The sequence below is a fragment of the Macrotis lagotis genome, chromosome 4 (genome assembly GCF_037893015.1).
Source record: "Macrotis lagotis isolate mMagLag1 chromosome 4, bilby.v1.9.chrom.fasta, whole genome shotgun sequence".
Lineage (NCBI taxonomy): Eukaryota > Metazoa > Chordata > Mammalia > Peramelemorphia > Peramelidae > Macrotis > Macrotis lagotis.
The window spans coordinates 3,202,951-3,217,145 of record NC_133661.1 but is presented as its reverse complement, the minus strand read 5'-3'; positions in this window follow the sequence as shown (position 1 = coordinate 3,217,145).

The following is a 14,195-nucleotide window of genomic DNA, read 5'->3' as shown; positions in this document are numbered from 1 at the left end:
TTCTCAGGTTCTACTGATAGTAAATTCAGTTTCTACTTTAACCTAACACTTGTTTGACTCTGGATCTTGTGTTTTTCCAAACACTGTAGTATACCATGTGTCTGAAGGCCTTTGTCTCTGAAGAATTTGTCTTCGATCATTTCTGATGTGCTTCTGTTGTGTTAGAAGAGAAATTCTACATTGTCCTTTGAGCATGCCCAGGTATTTTAAGATGGAGAGACCCATGTGGGTGTTGGCAGGGATCTTCTAGAAAAAGACATGTTAGAATTCCACTATGTAGATGGTAGCACCTCTTTCATCTGTAAATAGATGCCATGTGGGTGCATGTGGAGCTTGGAATATGGTCACTATGCAGCCAAGACTTTTGGCTAAATGTTGTTGCCATTTCAGCAGAGAAATCCTGAAAATCCAGGGTCCTGGGACTCAAGCCCAAAGTGACTTTAGACTTGTAATCTGGAGAAAATGATGCTATGGAGGTACTGAGTTAAGCTGTGAACCTAATCATACCTTTCCTCCCCCAAACTAAACACATGTTAAGGGGTATTATGGCTTCCTAAATATGGGAGACAATGTTTCCATTTTTGTTCTTCCTACACTTCTGAAGTAGCTGTTGTTTTGTTAAATGGTTAAAAAATTGGTTGTGGGATTTCAAAAATTGGGAGAACACAATTGGTAGAAGGGAATTCAGTCAATCTCAAAGTCTATGTCTCAACCCCCTTCAATAAACTAGGAAGGTGAGGGTGACATAAGACAGGGTAGGTACGGTTAATACTACACCTAAAGAATCTAGCACTGATAAGTTACCTACCTCAACCACATCATTTTCCAAAGGAGGAAGCTGTGACCCAAAGATGCTGAGAATACTACTTATGATAACATAGCAAATTAGTGGCAGAGTCATTGGCTCCAATCCAAAGCCATTCACATTCCCTACTCAGCTTTGCTAAAGCATTTAAGAGGCAATATATACTGTGCCAAGCAATGTTCATATTAAAAATAAAGCCAGTTCAACAACCACTAATGATTGTGGGAAAAAAGTCATGGATCTTGGAAGACAGATAGGAAACAAGATATGACTGTCACTTTCAACATGCAACCTTGGGATTTGTTCTCTCATTATTCTGGCTTCACAGTTCTTCCTGGTGGGAATTTCATCTCTCAATCTCCAGGCCATCTACTAGTAGGAAACATAATCTTCTAGGGCACCATCTTTTAACTTGTCTTTCAAAAGTTTAGATGTACATTTAAAAATATCTCTTTTTAAATTTAGTTTTTCTAATATTATCTTCTTTAGTACAATTTCTTGAGATTTTAAAATAAAACTATTCCGTTGTTTCCCTTAGGAAAATGGGAAGAACCAGTGTGGCCTCTCATCTGAAATGGAGAAAGGCTGTTCTTGTTGAGTAAGATGACTACCTCCATACACCTAAGACGATTGGGACATGGGCTAAGCTAAGGGGAGTCACTATCATCTTTTGAAATTGAAACTAAAGGTATCAATCCTAAAAAAAACAAAAATACAAATATAACAAACAAAAACTTGAAATTGAAGTTTAAAATATTGATCCTAAAATAATCCTCAATGAAAATGATCTAGGAAGGGATCAAGTTGTTCTGGAATGACAACCCCAAACCATATTTTAACATAGCTTTTCCTTTTTCAAGATTTTCATATTTACTACCAGAAATAATTTTGGAGTGGTAACACAGAGTGTCATTTTGGAAAGCATAGAGGACTGTACAAATTTAAACATTCTCTCCCTTTCCAAATTAAAAATTATATGCGTTTATGTATATATATATATGTATATATATATATATATATATATATATATATATACAATATATATGCATGTATGCTCCTCTTTGACTCTGGGGAAAAGCACAGAGCACTCAGCTTGACATTGGAAGCCATCACTGGTGTGACCTCCACCTATGTCTCAAGGAGCATTATCCACATTATTAGATCCTATTCATATCTCATATTCTAGTTATATTGGCCTAATTACATCATTTTGGACCTCATTCTTCCATCTCTCACTGCCATGCTTTTGCATGGGCTCATACATTTGTCTGGAATGCTTTCTTCTGACTCTTTGAACCCCTAACATCCCTTAGGTGTTAAAACCAAAGTAGAACAAGGACTTAAATTTGATTTAAAAAAATTGATTCAAAATTTAGAGCTAACATTATGTGGAAAAGAAAAACACATGATGTTTTCCTGATAAAAATGGAGGCCTCTCTTTAAAAACCACTACTAATGGACATGAATCTAGAAATTCTAAATATAGTAACAAGAGAAGGGGGAAAATATGGTATAAATCTAAAAAAGCAAATACGACATTGTTTCTATTTTCAGATGACATCATGTTCCACTTAAAAATCCCAGAGAATCAATGAAGAAACAAATTAATAATGGCAATTAAGTACTGATGCGATTAAAACGACAAAAGAACATCAAAATGTCTTTTTAGTGCTAACAGAGAATAGGAATAACATCTGTGAAGAGCCATCCTACTCAAAATAATTACAAAATGTAAAAACATGTTCAATTAATCTACCAGGACACAGGCAAGATTTCAATAAAAATATGATTGCAGACTACCATCAACAAAATAAAAGGAAGATCTCAATAAAGGGAGAAACATTTAGTGTTTATGTTTGGACCATATTAATATGATAAAAATATTGTTGTTACCTTAGTTATTTTATTGATTTGAAAAATCAGTAAGATTTTCATAGGAGCACTTCATAGGCCTAGACAAAATGATAAAAATAATTTGGAGTCATAAAAGATCTTAAATCTCAAGGGTAATGATTAGGAGAAAAAGTATGAATTAAGAGAGCATAGCCACCCCAGATCTTAAAGTACATTGTGAAATAAGTATTCATCAAAACTATTTATCATCCATTAAAAAAAGAAAGGAATCAGTAGAACCAACTAGATAAGTGACTTGTGGGTACAATCCACAAGAGTATCTCACCTTTTGTGAAGGCTAAGAAGAGACATTCATTATTAAAGAGAAAAATTTCATATATAATATGAAGCATAGAGGAAAATGGATAGCAATCCGAAAGAATAGCGACTTAACACATTTGCTAGTATAATGGATACATATGCTAAAAAAGTTATTTTATTTTACACATGCAGACATATAGGTCTACACAAAGATATAGGTATGGGTAGATAGTATATCAATAAGAAAAAAGTGGAAGAAGGAACCTTCCCATTAAATTTAGTGGAAATCTTTAATTAGAAACACTAAAACCATAAAAGAATATTTTGGTAAATAACATTTTAGAAAACTTTCTCATGAACAAAAAAGTAATGAAGATTTTAAAGTATTGAAAATGTTTACCCTAAGAGGGCAGAGCCAAGATGTCAGAATAAAGTCAGAAACTTGCTGTGAGCTCTCCCTCAAATCCTTCAAAATACATGTAAATAATGACTCTAAACAAATTCTGGTGGTAGAACCTCCCCAAAAAGGATGAGTGAAATACTTTTACAACTCAAGACAACTTAAAAGTAGATTGCAGAAAGAAAAACAATCTATTGCAGCATGGTGAAAGTGGAGTTCAGTCCAGTACAGATTGTGGCAGCACAGACTGACCCAAGTAAACTAGGGACAGACCTGGGGAGCCATAGATTTACAAGTGTAGCAGTTACTTCAAGAGCTCTAAACCTACAGAGGGTAAGAGGGTCAAGAACTGATCAGAAGGTGATTACAGAGGTCTCTTTGCTAATACTGAGACAAAACTGTTGCTTTTTTCCAAACTTGGCTCCAGATTGTAGTCCTGAGTGGTAGTCCCACAGAAAGAGATTGTGGTTGTAAGGGAGCAGAAAACCTGATCCCAGTTCTGGAGCATAAAAGAATTGACCAGAATATAGGACAGAAAGTAACCTTAGTTTATACCACCTTGGAAGAACTGAAAACTCAAAGATCCCTAAAAGGAGCTATACAACAACCCCTGAAACTTGGAAGTATACTCTCAACCCTGAAATCATACTCCTACTTCAAAAAAAATTAAAAATCAAATACTAGATTAGAAAAATGAGTAAACAACAGAAAAAATTTCTGACCATGGAAAGTTAAAATGGTGACAAGGAAGATCAAAATACATACTTGAAGGTTAAAAGAGTTAAAATTCCTACATGCAAAGCCTATAAGAAAAATAGGAATTGGCATCAGGCCTTGGAAGGTCTCAAAAAAAATATCTTCGAAATTCAATTAAGAGAGGTAGAGAAAGAAATTGTGATATAAGAAAATCATGAAAAATAAATCAATATCTGGGTAAAGGAGGCACCAAGAAAACTGAAGAAAATAACATCTCAAAAAACAGACAAAACTAAATAATAAAAAAGAAGCAAATGACTTAAAAGGCAGAAACATACAAATGAAAAATGATGCACAAAAATTCTCTGAACAAGAAAAAAATCTTAAAAGTTAAATTCATCAATAGTGTAAAAAGAGAGATACAAAAGCTAATTGAAGAAAATAGAAATGGAAAAAAATAACCAAAAACCTAATGAAAGAGATCCCAAAATGAAAACTCCCAGGTCAAGGAGAAAATATTGCAAGCAGTCATAATGAAACAATTCAAATTTTGCGAATCCACATCAATAAGATACAAGATTTAAAGGCTTCTACATTAAAGGATCAGAGCATTCAGAATGTTTTATATCTCTGAGGGCAAAACAGGATTGCAACCAAGAATCACCAATTCAACAAAATTGAGCATAATCTCATGGGGAAGCATAGGCATTCAATGATTTGATTAAAAGTCCAGAGCTGAATAGGAAATTCGACTCAAATTCAAGAGTCAAGATAAGCATAATAAGGTAAACAAGAAAGGGAAAATCTTGAGAGACAATAAAAATGAACTGTTTACCTTCCTATATGGGAAGTTGCTGCTGGTAATTCATAATAACTTTCTCATTATGAGGGCTGTTAGGAGGAGTCTACATAGAAAGAGGGCAGAGGTGTGAGTTGAATATGAGGATATGATTTCTCAAAAGTAAATTAATGGATGAGAGGAATGTATGGGTAGAACAGAAGAGGGAGATATAAAATGAGCTAAATTATTTCACATAAAAGAAGCAAGAATAAGTTTTTCAGAGGAGAGGAAGAAGTAGATGGTGAAAGGGAGTGAGTGAACCCTGTTCTCAACAGAATTGACTAAAAGAAGGAAAAACATATACTTTCTGTGAGGTATAGAAATCTATCATACCCTACAGGAAAATGAGAAGGGAAGTGGATAAGAGAAGGGGAAGTTATCAAAGGGAGGGTAGATTGGGAGATAGGATACTCAGAAGTAAAATACTTTTGTAGAAGGACAGGGTAAAAGGAGAGAGAATAGAATAATGGGAGATTAGTATGAAGGGGAATGTTTTTTGTTTTTGCTAGACAATGGGGTTAAGTGACTTGCCCAAGGTCACCCAGCTAGGTCATTATTAAGTGTCTGAGGCCAGATTTGAACTCAGGTCCTCCTGACTCCAGGGCCTATGCTCTATCCACTGTGCCACTTTGTCACCCTGATGAAGGGAAATTTAATTAGCATTAGCAACTGGAAAGAATTTCTGAAGCAAGTTTGTCTGATAAATGCCTCATTTCTCAAACAAGTACAAACTTAGTTGAATTTATAAATATGAGCTATTCAGTAATTGATAAATGATCAAAAGATATGAATAATATTCAGATGAAATAATCAAAACAATCTACAATGTATAAAAATGTGTTAATTCATTATTGTTTGGAGAAATGTAAATTCAAGCAGTTCTGAGATACTGCCTCATGCCTAATAAATTGCCTAAGGGGACAAAAAAGAAAAAAATATCAATATTGAAGGACATGTGGGAAAAATGAGTCACTAATGCACTATTGGTGGAGCTGTGAACTGATTCAACCATTTTGTAGGACAATTTGGGACTATAGGAGCATGCGTGCCCTTTGACCCAGAGGTACAACTGCTGAATCTGTACCCTAAAAGAGATTAAGAATGTGTGGGGTTCTATGTGTATAGGGGTGCTTATGGCATGGGTTTTTTGATGTCAGAGTGCTGAAGATTGAGAGGATGCCCATTAATTAGGGAATGGTAGAACAGGTTGTGGTATATGATTGAGATGGAATACTGTTCTGCTGTGGGAAGAGATGAGTGGGATGCTCTTGAACAAACCTGGAAGAACATTCATGGAATGATACCAAGCGAAATACATTGTGTAAAAGTAACTTTGGTATTGTGAGATGATCAGTTTTGAATAATGCATATATTTTCAGCAGTGCAATGGTCCAAGATAGTTCTGAAAGACCTGTGAATGGGCTTTTCTATACAATCTCTGATACTGTCTGAGTGCAGATTGAAGCATACTTTTTTGTTTTATTTTTGTTTATTTTCCTTTACCACATGTCTTTTATGGATATGGTTTGCATGATTTCAAATTTCTTGTCTTCTCAATAGGAGATGGTAATGGATAGGAAGGAAGGAAGATAATTTTGAAATCAAGGTTTTTAAAGTGCCTTTGGAGTATTGATTTTGAATGGAACTGGGGAAAATATAAAATAAAATTTTATAAAGAAAATGTGAACAAAAAATTACACTGATGACATAGATGGGCCAGATTTGTGTAGACTAGACAAAAAATGTCAATGACCAAATTTGCAAAAAAGTAAGGCAAAGAAGACGAATAAGTTTTAAAAAGAGAATTGCAAACTCTAAAATTACTTTACGAAATAATTTTCCAAACCTCTAATGATTGGAGAAGGGCAAAATAAAATAATTCTTCAGTTTTACCTCACATTGGAAATTAGCAGAGTTAAAAGAATTGAAAATCTAAGGGACCCAGAAGGATTCTTAGAAATCATATAATTTAACTCCTTTTTGTAAAAATGGAAAAACTGAGGCCCAGAAAGGTCAAGGGAAATGCTCAAGGGCAGAGGTGGCAGTACTAGTGTATTTATGTAAACTCAGTTCCTTTGTTGCAAGTTCAGTATTCTTTTAATTTTGGAACTTTTGCAAACAGGTAGGTGCATGAATCAAGGATTCATGAAGGTATGAAGTGGCATTGCATAAAAAGTGGCATTCCTATCTTTTGACTCAGTGATCTTTTGCCTAGTCATGTAAGTAGCAACAATGAAGAGGATTTTGGCCATGATCATGTCTGTGATAATGATGATGATTATCATCGCCATCTTAATCAGTATCATATCACCAAAACTACCATCTTTCTCATTACAACTTTTATATAGTATCTATATATTTATATGATATTTGCATTCATATATAGTATACTTATATCTCATCCTCAAAATGACTTTGTGGCTAATTTTTTTATTCTCATCTTATGGAGGAAGAAAGAAAACTAAGACTGAAAGAGATTAAATGACTGTCCAGGGTAACAAAGCAAATACGTGTTGACAAGAGATCAACTTTAGTCTTCCAGATTTTTTCGGACTTCCATTTACTCTTCAATATATACCAAAGTTGCCTCAGAGAGTTCAAAGAAAGAAACACAAATCCAAGCTAAGTAGCAATATTCTATTACATGTACTTTTAATGGAAGTGAAATGTATGTCTGGCAGTTGGAGAATGGTTAACCTCCAGTGTGTGAACTCAAATAGTTCATTATAACTGAATTTTATGGCAAGAAATGATGACTATGAGGAGTTCAGGGAAACACAGGCCAATTTGTGTGAAGTGTTCCAGAACTGAAATAAAAGCACCAAAAGACAATGCAAACAAATAAAATGAAGATGCAAAGGCAAATATCTCCCCAAGAATATGAGTTGAGGCACTGAAAAGCTGATGATGGTTATGGGAGGAGGTAAACCCAACAATCTTCTCTGTACAGAGAGGTCAAGGATGACAGAAGTAAAATGCATTCTAGATGGCTGTGTGGTGTTTATTGTGTCTGACACTTCTGCCTGATTTTGTTTGTTATAAGAAAGATTCTATTGCATTGGAAAGTGTGAAATTTTCAGAAAATCCTATCATGTAAAACAGACAAAAGATAATGATCAAATATTTTACATGGCAAAATGTACTAATAAATATGAGTGCTGTGCAAAGTGCTAGAAATAAAAAAGAGGAAAAAAAACAGTTCTTTCCCCAAGAAATGAATGAGGGAAACAACCAATTAATAAGTACAAACAAGTTGCATGTAGGATAAAGTATAAATAATCGAGAGAAGGCATTTTTACCTCTTTTTTGTATCTCCAAAAACATAGTAGGCACTTCATAAAAGTTGAATAATTGATAACAAATACATATATACATATACAAATACACACACACACACATATATATGTGGATGCATACATACATATATACATGAGAAGTTCAAGGAATGGAAGATGGCATTAGTGGTTGGGAAAATAAAAAGTGTCTTGTAGAGAAGATAAGATGGGAACAAAGTTAGGAATTACAGAAGGGCTAAGGGAGGAATTTCATGTATGTGAATGCTTAATGTGCTGCAGTTCCTGAACTAATTCCTGGAAAAACAAAAGAAGTCAGCAGCCTGACTAGAAGAAGCATGTTCTAAGGGGAGCCAATATGGAAGTAACAAAATAGATCCAAGACATATTTAAACAAGAAAGTTACTGATCTGAGAGAGGAAGGCATCAGTATTTGGGGAGCCAGGAAAGGGCTGCTATTAGAAGCTGGGGATTGAACTGAGTCTTGAAGAAAGTCAGAAAAACTAAGAGACAGAGAAGGGGGGCCAAAATGTTTCAAACCTGGGGTCACATAACACATTCTATAGAGATCAGAGATAGAACTGTGTTATATTTTAAGAAATGAAGAATTTCTGCATAAGTGGATTTTAGATTATGTGCATAGGAGGGAGATGTAAGAAGTCTAGAAAAGTGGAAAAGGTACTGGTAAGGAAGAGATTTAATTGCTCAAACAGAACTTTTATTGATTGTTGGTTAATAGGTAGTCACAAGCCTCGGAGCATATCCCTAGTTAATGCATGTGGCACTGAAGTATCAGAAAAAAAATTTAGAAGGACTGGACAGGCAAGTAGGAGTTGAAGCAAGGAGTAGAAAAGAAAAAAGAAATAGTATCCATTAGATGGCCAACAATGCCAAAGATTGCAGAGACATCAAGAAAAGTAGGTCTGGTGATTAAGAGATTACTGGTAACTCTGAAAATGATAGTGAGTAAGGCAGAAGCAAATGAGCATAGCTGTTTGTTTTGGTTCATTGGTGGCTGTCATTGTTTTTGTTGTTATGATTTTTGTTAGAATGGTGGGATAGATTGGCAGAGAGACAAGAAATAGAAAGAGGTGCGCCAAGAATGACAATGCTACCTGTTGGGGTGGAATATGGAGTAGAGGGATTCATGGGGATTACTTTCAAATATGTATGGAAGCATATACATGGAAAGAATAACTAGTTGATTGAGTGGTTGCATTCTTGGCTTGGAGTCAAGAAGACTCATCTTCCTAAGTTCCACATGCTCCAAAATACTCATAGCAGCTTTTTGTAGTGGCAAACAACTGGAAATTGAGGGGATGCCCATCCATTGGGGAATGGTTGAAGAAGGTATTGGGAGTACTACTGTTATATAAGAAGCCATCAATGGTCGGACTCTAGAGAAGCATGAAATGAATTATAGGAACTGATGCTGAGCAAAGGGAGCAGAACCAAGGGAACACTGTACATATAAACAACAGCATTGTGAGATGATCAACCTTGATGGATGCAGCTCCTCCAAGCAGTTCAGAGATCTAGGACAACCCTAGGAGACCTGCTGGACAATGCTAACCACATCCAGAGGAAGAAAAACAAAATAAAACATAGAATATGAATGAACACTACATTCACTTAAAAAAATCTCACGTTTTTCTTTATCACATGGTTTTTTCTTTTCCCATAATCCTAATTCCTCCTACAGAGTGACTAATCTGTAAACATGTTAACCACAAATATGTATGTACAATATTCACCGGACTGTTCACTGCTTAAGGGAGAGGGATAGGAAGGGAGGAAGGAAATTATGTAGTCTAAAAATATACATATCCATGTGGATGAATGTTGAAAAGCTTTCATAATATGTAATTGGAAAAAAATAAAATATCAATTGGAGACTCATCTTCCTGAATTCAAATAATACATCAGATGATTACTATCTTTGTGACCCTGGGAAACTCACTTAATCTTGTTTGCCTCAGTTTACTCATTGTGAAAATGAGCAGGAAAATGAAATAGCAAACCATTCCAGTATCTTTCTCAAGAAAACCTCAAGAGAAGTCATGAAACAAAAGACATGACTGTGAATGACTAAATGGCAAATACAAGTTAATAATGCAAAAGGAGGCTATCTGGAGCCAGATTATGGAATGAATAAAATGTCAATCAGAGGAGTTTTGATTTTTTCCTGCAGATCTAACCAAGTAGCTCTTCTCTTAAGACAAATTCCGTGGCTTCTTAAAGATGCTATAAAAGCATATAATCTCTTCTTTTATCTTTTACTGACCTGGAAATTTTTTTCCCAATATCCTTGAAAAAAAACAACACCACAATAACTAGAGAGTATATGTATGCATAAGTAAATATACATATAATTATAATTGTGCATCTGCAAATATGCATCTATGATATGTAGGCATAAATATATTTATATATTTATATTTCATTCCCCATTAGAATCAAGATTCTAAGCTTCTTGTATATAAAGATTATATCATTGTTTGTATTTATTTCTGCAGTCTCATACAGAGTGACTCAACCATATTAGATATATCCTCATTACTTGTTTACTTCATTGCTTGAATTAAAAGCAAGCCACTAGAGCCTTGGGATCAGGGCAGTGACATGATCAGACCCAGCATTCCATCACTCAGGAAGCCATGACTAGTATCTATTGGAGAAGGGAAAAAATACAGGCAGGGAAATAAGTTGGAAGTATATCAAAATAATCCAAGTGGAAAGTAATGGAAGTCTGAAGTACAGTCATGGCTCTGTGAGTAGAGAAGAGATGGAGGAATAACTGGGTGAAGACTCAGACAGATGATGCAACTCTCAAGGGGTGAGAAGACAATGTAAACGGCAAATCATTTCAGCTTTTCTAGACTGAGCATTCTGAGAACTTATAGGGTTTCACCCAAAATCATTAAGCCAACCACTTAAATAGATGAACTTCAGTTGTCTGGAAAATTGCCTTATCTGAAACATTTCCTTACCAGTGATGCTGGCGTGCATGAAGTGTCACTATAGTTGATTAAAAACTTAGAACTTCTCAACTCAGGAACAGATGTTGAATAATTACTCCCGATGTTGCCTATGTTGTTGATGATAACTTAATGAATAAGAACAAAGGAAAGAGATGATTTATATTAACTTTGTCATCTCCTAAAAGTCTTTTGTTGTTGTTTTCAACTATTTTTATCTGTTTAAGATTTTTGTTCTCTTTTCTCTTTCTTACAACTCAAATTCATTTCTCAAATGATATGAATTACATACATGGGGGCAGAGGAGAAAGTTCCTGTCTAGAAGAGACTTGGTTCTTGAACCAAGAGAGAAGGAAAATGAGGTCTAAGGCCCAGGAGGGAAGCTCCCTGCATCCAGGTCTGTTTGTTGCTTCTATCTACTCCCCTCCCTTGATTTCTTTCTGTGATTGAGTTATATTGGCATCCTTCCACAATTTCTTTGAAGTTATTCATTTTAAGATGTCATATTAAGGAATGAATGAAGTGAACAAATGATGAAAAAAAGTCTATGTCTGCTGAACCTCCCTCTTCCAAGAAAATATTTCTGGAAACATGTTTCAGGAAATTTTACTAACTTTCAATTGTTGCCTGGCACAGATGAAGGTACTTTAACTCCACTCCATCCCAGAAATCAAACTTTGCTCTTATTTTTGTTATATCCTTTCCCAGGAGTGCTAGTTTTTCTGAACAATTTTCATAGACCATGAGACAGTTATAACTGGAGAGTACCATAACTCATTGTTTTAATATCTAAGTCTGACCACATTTTATTTCTTGTGTGATTTACAAACCTTATTGCTCATAATGGAGCATTAAAAGGCACTCGCCACCACCGCCCAAATCAGATGGTTCATGACTATGCTTGCTCAAACATTAACAAGGGAGAAATGAAGTCATTTAAGATTAAAGTGGCCAGATGTAAGATTGTGTGTGTGTTTGTGTGTGTGTGTATGCGTGTATGTCTGTGTGTGTGTGTGTTTGTGTGTGTGTGTGTGTGTGTGTAAGCACTCATCTGTATGTGGGAAGGAAGGTGATAATTATATAAAGATTTCCCTTCAAACCATTTTTGTACTTACTATGATTTTATTTTTTCCCAGTTGCCTGTTCATTTTTGTAATACTTACAGTCCCCAATCTTTTCCCTTCCTTCTTTCCTTTCCACCCCCAAGACAGAGATCAATCTAATATAGGGAATGCATATAAAATCATGTTAAACACATCCCCATATTAGTCATGTCATGAAAGAAGAATCAGAGAAAAGGGAAAACCATGAATAAGAAAAGAGAAAAAGGAAATTTAAAAACTTGGAAATAGTATGCTTTGATTTGCCTTCAGACTCCATAGTTCTTTCTCTGAATGTGGATGATATTTTCCATTACAAGTCTTTTAGAATTGTCTCTGATAACTGTATTACTATTACTGAGAAGAGAAGTCTGTCATCGTTGAGCATCACACAGTGCCACTGAGAGGGTGGACAGATGTTCTCAATGTTCTGTTCACTTCATTCAACATCCATTCATGTGTTGCCAAGATTTTCTAAAATTTGCCTGCCTCTCATTTCCCCTCAATGTCCCATTCTGTGTAATCCCCAAAAGAACTGCTATAAATATTTTTGTTCACGTGGATTCCTTTACCTTTGTTGTGACCTCATTGGTGCTGTTGTTGCTTTGTTTGTCCTTTGTTCTTGAAGAAGACCCTGATATCAATGAAATTATGTGATGCCCTGCAAATAAACTGGATTTAAGGAAGAGGATGCTATGAAACATCATCAGCCTCATTTTTTCTTCTAGTTATCTGTGACAGATATGGACCAGGGCAACTGGAGATGGATCTGGTAGTACTATTGCTGGATCAAAAAGTTTGCTCAGTTTTACAACTGGACAGTTTGGACATATTTTTAAATTGTTTTCCAGTACAGTTGAATCAGTTCACAACTTCACCAACTGTCATTAATGTCCCAATTTTCTCACATCTTCTCCAACATTTATCATTTTCCTTTTTTATCATACTAGCCAGTCTGATAGGCATATCAGTAGTAGGGAGTTCATTGGTAGTCATTTAATTTCTCTTTTCCAAAACTGGGGTTATTTAAGGATTTAATTTATCTTCTGTTAATCTGGGCAATCTATATTATCATAATTATTTATCAATTTCATTTAGCTTGTCAAAGTTATTGAGACACAGTTGGACAAAATAGTTCTGAATTATTGCTTTATTTTCTTCTTTGTGGTGAATGCATTCTTTACCTTTTTTGATACTGGTAATTTGCTTTTCTTCCTTTTTTTTTTTTACTCAAATTAACCAAAGGTTTACCTATTTTATTGGTTTTCCCCATAAAACCAGCCATTAGTTTTAATTATTAATTCAATACTTTTCTTTCAGTTTTATTCATCTCTCCTTTGATTTTCAGAATTTCTAATTTGGTATTCAATTGAGGATTTTTTTTAGTTTTATACTCAATTTATATAAGTATCTGAAAATTATCTCCACTTAATTGACAATGGCATATTAACTTCCTTCCTGGACACTCAGATATGAAATGCTCAATAGACCAGGGTCCTTGATGATCTCTAGTAGTTTTATTTTCCTCAGGTTTTTGGCGATTCAAGGGTGTTTTCCTAAGGGACACCAGAAAAACAACAAACTCTTTTCTTGAGAAATGATTGGCAGTACCTATAAAAAAAAGCTTTAGTGTTTTGTTTGTGTGTGTGTGTGTGTGTGTGTGTGTGTGTGTGTGTACATATGTGATATTGGCATAGGACACACAGCTTTAGAAAGCTCCTATTTATCAAAGTATCTTGATGTAGTAGCAAATATTCAAATTAGAACAGTGTAGAAGGGTTCCATGTAGACAGTAGTTGAGCATGGTCCTGAGAGATAGTTGAGTGCGATGGCCGCGATTACCTTCAGAAAATCAAAAGGGAATTGGGTTCAGTTCCCTGAATCTGGAAGGGTAGAGATGGGTGTTGCAAGGCATTCACTGAAGTAAT